Here is a 7,781-nt window from a genome sequence, read left to right on the forward strand (position 1 = left end):
TTGCACAACTTCTTTTGCTTTGTCATCAAAATAAAACTGTGAGGTATGTTCTGGGACCCCTCCCCTTTTATAAACGAAGTAAAAATTCCCAAAGTTCCCCTGGATATCTTGGTGGAGTAAATATATGCATCCTCATTTCATGTTTTCACTCTTTTATTCTGCCTCCCACACTGCCTTCAAAAATAGGGTGGAGGTAGAGAGAGAAAAAAAAACAGGGAAAGTAAATGAACATTGGCAAAAACATCACAGTGACTCCATCTTGCCTTCCATGCCAACAGCCACTCCCCAGTGGGTGACAGAACCTGCAGGCCCCGCCCAGCCCTTCTCTGTGTCTTTCTATGCATTCTCATCCTTTTACTTCTCACCTCTCATAAAAGTCTGGTTGTTTATGTTCTGCCTTCATGCTCTTCATTATTTTCTGGTGTTTATACATGTTGAGGACAGTGTTCTACCATACTTTAGAAGTATACTAAAGGGATTCCCAACGGGAATTTTTAACAGAAATTTTATTTTGATCAGTGCTTCAATTTCAGAATAAAATTCCATTGTTCTGGCTCTATTTTGCATGAAACTGCATTTTCGCTCATGATACTAATTTTAAAACAATTACTTGTTTCAACTGGTGCTTACTTTCTGAATTCCTGAATTCTGTTATCTGTAGAGACTGCATGCATAGTTGTTGGTAAGAAAGTTTAAAACCAGGGAACAGGTAAACTGATTGGAGAGAGAATTTTAGAAGCATCAAGAAGCTGTCCATCCACCATATTACCCAAAAGTGCTCTGGTTCCTGAAGTTTGTAAATATTTTCCCCAAATGCCTCCTTCCTTCCTTCCTCCCTCCCTTCCTTCCTTCCTTCCTTCCTTCCTTCCTTCCTTCCTTCCTTCCTTCCTTCCTTCCTTCCTTCTATTTTTCTCCTTCCTCTGTATTTTTCTCCTTCCTCTCCTCCTTCTCTCTCTCTGTCTCTCTCGCTTTCGCTCTCTCTCTCTTGCTCCACCTATACAAATCAAGTTTCTGTTTTAAACAACCTAAGCTTTAATTTGGAATTTCTAAAGCAAATATCAACGGAAGCCACTATAAAAGTGTTTTGGGAAACAGTGGGAAGCCACTGTTGTAGACATCATTCTGGCTTCCTCTATAGATTTCTAAGAACAAGAAGTAACCCTATCCCTATGTTTGCTGTCCAAGTAGTCACCGTGCCTAGCAAACAGGTAAGAACTCCCGAGGCTGATTTAAGAGGGTCTCCACATATCAGCATAGCAAGAGAAAGGCGTTCTCTAAATTGCATCCCAGTTAGACCATAGTGAGTATACATTTATCCTTTATTCTGGGGAATGGAAGAGGATGCATTTAGCAATGATCCTTGGACTTGAAACTAGATGAGTCACCCTATCCTTTTTTTGAGAGTCACAACACAATTTTAGTGAATGCTCTTTGTTTTATAGTAAAGAAACCCATTAAATGCCACCTTAGCTAGCGTCTACCCAACTGACTAAATTATGGAACCTCTATTTATAATAACTTATTACCATTCCAGTAAGTTACAGAACATACTTCAGAAAAGGATGATCCCAAAACTCAGATGCAATATAACCAGCTACCTATCAGAACTAAATGATCTTCCTTCTACATTCTTCCTTGACTGCAAATTCTAAAGACTTTCTGAAGGACATAAAATTATAATGGGTTAGGCATTTTGTCATGGAGAAGGAATAACTCATTAACTAGCTAAACATTAGTGATAATTAGTTTAGCTAAATCGCCACTTCCCATCATTGATTCGGAGTGGAGAACGCTCCCCAAAGGAATTGTCTTCAAGGGTAGAAGAGAAATGGAAAGGGTCTGGAGCTTGGGACCTTGGCCCAGCCTGTGAAGGGGTTTAATGGATACTTCTAGAGTTCTGTGGTTCCCAGCTTTTTCTAGACTACAGACCAATTGTCTTTACTTGGCTCTCATATCCACAGTCCTCAGTTCTCCAACCTACTTTTCATTCCCTTTCTGAGAATGTTTCCCATAACTCCACCCATGAGGTTCTAGGAAGGCCTTCCATAATCTTCTGAAATTCCATCTCTTTATTGATGGTGGTAAGTCTATAGATGTGGGTTCTGGAACAAGGTGGACCAATCAGATAACTTCCCTGGGAGTTTTGACATTTGGATCAGAGTGAGCCAGCCTCAATTCCCACTGGGCTACCAAAGGTGTTGGTTTGCTATGGGCCTGGAAGCTGCCATAAACCATTTGTCCAGCCACAAAGAACAAGCTGATGGCATTAGTTTGGTCTGTTGCCCATAGTTCATGTGTTGGAAATTTTTCCCCCAAAATGGCGTTCTTTGGAGGTGAAATTTTTAGGAGAGAAAAAGTCCTTGTAATCTGATCAATAACCATTAATTAATAAGAGTGAGTTCCTTACAAAAGGAACTCTCTTCTTCTCTTCCCTTCTGTCTTACCATGGAATGACAGAACAAGGAGGCAAGAAGGCCAGATGTAACTCCGTGGTCTTGGACAGAATTCTCAACCCCTACGACCATGTTCATAAGACATCCCGTATATAGTATTCTGTTGTAAAAGTGCAGAGTGAACTAGGACACTGGCCTTTAAGTACAATGCCTCAACTACTACTGACAGTTAGGGTTAGATACTTCTCTCTGTGGTGGGGAGGGACGGCTGTCTATCTTCAAGGATGTTGAGAGGCATCTTTGGACCCATCACATGAGGTACCAGTAGCATCCTCCCCTTAGTTCCAATAACCAAAAATGTCTCTGGATAAGCAAATGCCCTAGGAAGCCATATAGTCACTAGCTGCTCCTGGTTGAGAAGTCCTCAGCTTGTGTAGGAAGTCCAGATGAGAGACAGAGCAGGAAGGAATGTTCTGGTGACATTTACGTCCAGCTCCAGCTGTCAGTGTGGCTCAACATACTTCAGTTCTTCCTGTGGATTGATTACATGAACCAATTTGCTCCAATCCCATCCATGCCCCGCCCCCCGCCCTCCGGTTACGCTGGCTCCAGTTGAATTTCTCTGGATGCATATGAGTACTCCATTAAGCTATTATTTCCATTAGGATTCTTGCCAAACTGAAAATAGCTCACCCCCTTGCTCTCTTCCTCCTGTCACACCTCTTATCCAGCAGTCCTTTGTGTGTTCATAGACCTTGCAAGTCCAAGTTACCTACCCTCTGCTAGACTGAATAAAAGATGCCATCCAGATGTGGGCTGAAAGGGCACAAAAGAACCCTGAGCATGAACTGACAGACCCCCACTGGCACCTCCAGGTTTTTTAGTGCAAACTCCTTTTGCAAGCAAGCAGCAAAATCAGGGCCGCCTAAAGGTGAAGTGCTTTGTTGTGGTTTGTTTTGAGGAGAAATGGAGGTGATAGGGATGCGAGAAAGAGCATTTTTTTCTTCACTATTGCTAGCAGGATATATTAACAGAATAGAAAACAATAGAAATAGAAAGAAATAGAAATAGAAGGAATAGAAAGTTGAAGTCTCCATGTTATAAGAAACCTTTTCTTAGATATGTGTGTGTACATGTGTGTATATGCATGTGTATGTATACACATAGACATATATGTGTATATACAAACAATATGTATGTAGATACACATACATGCACATGTGCAACGAATGCATGAATGCATGTATGCATGCATGTATACATACACATGTGATTTTGATTCCCTGGGCTTGGAGGGTGGACTCATATGTATGGAATTTCCTGAAAGTCAAAGCCAATGGCCACCCCTCAGGCTGAGGAGAGACTATGGCCTGGCCTGTCAGCTCAGAACTATGTAAATGTGGACTTCCTTCTTGGACTATCAGGTTTTGGACTTCTTCAATATGATCGCCATTCCTGCCCCCAAATTGAAATCAGTGACAGCCACATCACCCGCTCCCTTATTCCCAGTGTTCGGCCACAAGCAAGGAGAGCTTTCATCAGCCTAGCTTCACCACAGCTCTGGAGCTGGGAGCTGGATGCCTGAATGCTTTGGATGCTGAACTCAGCTCCCTGAATGGAGTCGAGAAGCACACAGGCAGCAGTGAGCTTATCGGAACTGGGGGATGTGTCCACACGAGTGTCCTGAAGATGTTCTTCTCAGCCCACTGAGGAGCCTTTAGCAACCCAGCCCCTTCCAGAATCCCTTCCTTTCATGGGGCTGATGCTCCAGGATCTCCTGGCTTCCTGCTGAGCTCAAGCAGCCCCAAAACCCTGCTCCTGAGGAAGATTGCTTTCCTCTCCGACTGGTCCATCTGCTGTCTTACTGGTCATTCAATATCTTGAGTAGCACACCTACAATGGAAACAAAACACTGAGGAAAAGGGATGGGAAGGTGGCGAAGACCGCACTTACTAGGCAATAACACTTTAGAATGGTCCTGCCTTGCCCATCTACCCATTATGGAAACATTTATTCACAAAGCTCTTCCCACGTGCACTCAGCAATGGAGTAGACATTGAAGAGGTTCACAGTCCAGCAGAGAACAGAAGACAATTGTGCTCTAGGCTCTTGGTGATGGAGAAGGTGCCCTGGCTGGAAGGCTGGGACTTCAAGTCCTGTGGCGGTCAGGCTGTGTCACTGTGTGCTTCTGCACAGTGAGGCTAGATTGGCAGTGAGCATCCTTGCTCTCTCTCAGTCGCTTTGAGTGGTCACCTGTGAGTGAGTCCAATGCTGAGACTGTGGGTCACTTCCTATCACTGGGGAAACATCCTCATCCCCCTCAGATTAGGCCTAGGCTTTACTGTGACCCACTGAGCCATCAAAGCCACAGATGTGCTGGAATGGATATCATCCAATGCATTCACATTTATACCTCAGAGGGCTGCTACAGCTATTTACTTGCATTGTTCTAGCTTTTCCTAATTTAGGCAAAGCAGAGACAGCTCTGTGTCTCTCCTTAATTCAGTGTGTGTCCGAGACAAAGAGAAACAAACCAGCTCTTGAAAAGCTACTGTTCTTGAGAAGGCCAAGGAGAAGGCTGGGGCTAATCATAGTGAACAAAGTTCATGATCAAAATAGAAGACCAAAAGATGACCCTTTCTATAAATACCTTCTCTCCTTCTATTTGAATCTGTTTTGCCTTCTGCATTACTGCCCAGTCCCTCTAGCATTCTGTGCCCTATTAAAGCAGAATCGTGTGCTCATTCAAGTCAACCATTAGTGGATAAGGCTTAAGAACTCCCAGTAGGTATTTGCATTTTAATAGAGAATTATTGGAGAACAAAAAACTTGCAGAGCTCACAAAAACAAAGCCCAGAATTGGAGGCTGCGAGCTGATATTTTAGGTTTATTTTATCCATTCTACAGGGTCATCAATTGTCTGACCTCTGTGATAGTCTCTCTTCCCAACTCCCATCTCACCTCCACAAACATATTAGTTGGTGAGTTTCCTGAGAGAAGAGAACTGCAGAGAGCCGTCTTGGTGTGTGTGTGTGTGTGTGTGTGTGTGTGTGTGTGTGTGTGTGTGTGTGTGTGTGTGTGTGTGTGTGTGTGTATTGTGCTGGTCCTGGGGTTTGAGCACTGTCCTTGAGCTTCTGTACTCTAGGCTAGCACTCTACCACTTAAGTCACAGACCCATTTCTGGTATGTGGATCCATTTCTGCTTTTTGGTGGTTAGTTAGGAATTAGAGTTTGAGGCAGGGAGTTGGGCCTAGTGGTAGAGTGCTTGCCTAGTGGAGACTATGGGGATGGATTATGGTTTTGTATGGAAAATGAGAAGTTCATGATACCTAAAAGGTAAATGGGCTTTTACAATAGGGAGATTTAATGTTTTTAAGGTGACTCACTGAGTTCAACTTCACTCTAGTTAGAATGGCCATGAGCAAGAAATCTAATAACAACAGATGCTGGAGGGGATGTGGCCAGGAGGGATCACTACTATACTGTTGGGAGTGCAAACTCATTCAACCACTATGGAAAGCAGTATGGCAGTGCCTCAAAAGGCTAAACATAGAACTCACCTATGACCCAGCAATTCCACTACTTGGTATTTACCCAATCATTCAGAAACAAGGACATACTAAAGCCACGAGCACAACAATATTCATTGCAGCACTATTTACCACAGCAAAGATATGGAACCAACCCAGATGCCCTTCAGTTGATGAGTAGATCAAAAAGATGTGGTATTTGTACACAATAGAATTCTACGCTGCTGTCAGAAAGAACGATATCACCCCATTTTTAAGGAAATGGAAAGACTTAGCAAAAATCCTGTTAAGTGAAGTATGCCAGACTCAAAGGAACATAGGCTCAATAGTTTCCCTCATTTGTCTTAATCAGTAGAAATCTTGGGCTCTCCTAGCAGAGATTTACAATAGAGCAAAACCTAGATACATAAGGCTATATAGGATGAGGCTAAACGAAAGGAAACAAAAGCCATATAATGAGTGATTGTTGTCCTTAATGTACTATGTTATCTCTCATCTCTTTTGCTGTCCCTTGGTTATCTCATATTGTTACAGTATTTTACCTTGTTATCTGATATATTATATAATATGTTTATTTGGTTATTTGGAATCAGATAGGCAAGGGGGGAAAACAAGATAAAGGGCAGAGGTAGGGGGAGGGAAATGGGAACCAAGACATGAAAAAGGGTATCAATGTTTGTGAAGTAATTCACCTTCTATCTGGTGAATATAATGTAACCCTACTAATAATTACAATAAAAATATATATAAAAAGATGACTCATTGAGTTCAAAGTGACTCACTGCTATAGTTTGCATGTGGCTTCTCCCCCATAGCTTCTTGTGTTGAAAGTTTGATCTTCAGTATGGTCATGTAAAAGGTGGTGGGTTCTTTAAAAGGCAACTCCTATGTGAATAAGTGCCCTGAATATTACACACATTATCTGCAGGCCTCATGTAACCATAGACCCACCCTAAACAGATAGTCTCCACACTGGGGAACTTTAGCAAAATGGTTGCTTGGTGATGTGCCCATGGAATCAATTTAAGGATGCGAGTTGCAGCGTTCCAGGTTAGAAGGTATAAATATGCCCAGAACAAGGGTCTCTATATTGAGCGCTTCTTGCTTCCAGCTTCTGCATCTCAAGAAATACTCCTTTTCAATTTCTCTATTGCTTCTCCCTATTGTGTCCTATTTATTAAAGAGATTTGGGTAACTTTCAGAAAAATTCTTTGTAGGCTTCTGGTGGGAGATGTATAGGGCATTGCAGTATAATGTAGTTTATGTGGGATTCCAATTACTTTTCTTGAGAATGGGTTATAGGAAGAACATACCTGGCTCCTTCTTGTTCTCTGGCTTTCTATCTTATCAAGTGATTGCTTCATCATGACATAATGACATCTGCCGTGCTGTGATGCAGCCAAGGGAACCTTCATCAGAGACTAAATCACTGGGGCCCCTAAAATTGTGAAAAAGAAATTGCCTCTAAGATACAGAATTAAATAAATCTTTATTGCTTATGAAGTACCAGCTTCAAGTATTTTTGTTATATAGCCACAGAAAATAGAGTAATACACCTGTCTCCATGTCTTCAAAAATCTTACTCATGACAAAAAAGTTAGTAAGAGGCCGGGAGTTTGGCCTAGTGGTTAAAGTGCTTGCCTAGCATGCATGAAGACCCGGGTTCGATTCCTCGGTATCACATACGTAGAAAAAAAAGCCGGAAGTGGTGCTGAGGCTCAAGTGGTAGAGCTCTAGCCTTGAGAAAGGCCAAGGACAGTGCTCAGGCCCTGAGCTAAAGCCTAGGACTGGCAAAAAAAAAAAGTTAGTAAGAGCCCATCTCAAGAGACAAGCTGGGCAGGGTGGCACTCACCAATCC

Source organism: Megascapheus bottae, chromosome 13 (assembly GCF_031878675.1).
Source record: "Megascapheus bottae isolate mThoBot1 chromosome 13, mThoBot2.hap1, whole genome shotgun sequence".
Lineage (NCBI taxonomy): Eukaryota > Metazoa > Chordata > Mammalia > Rodentia > Geomyidae > Megascapheus > Megascapheus bottae.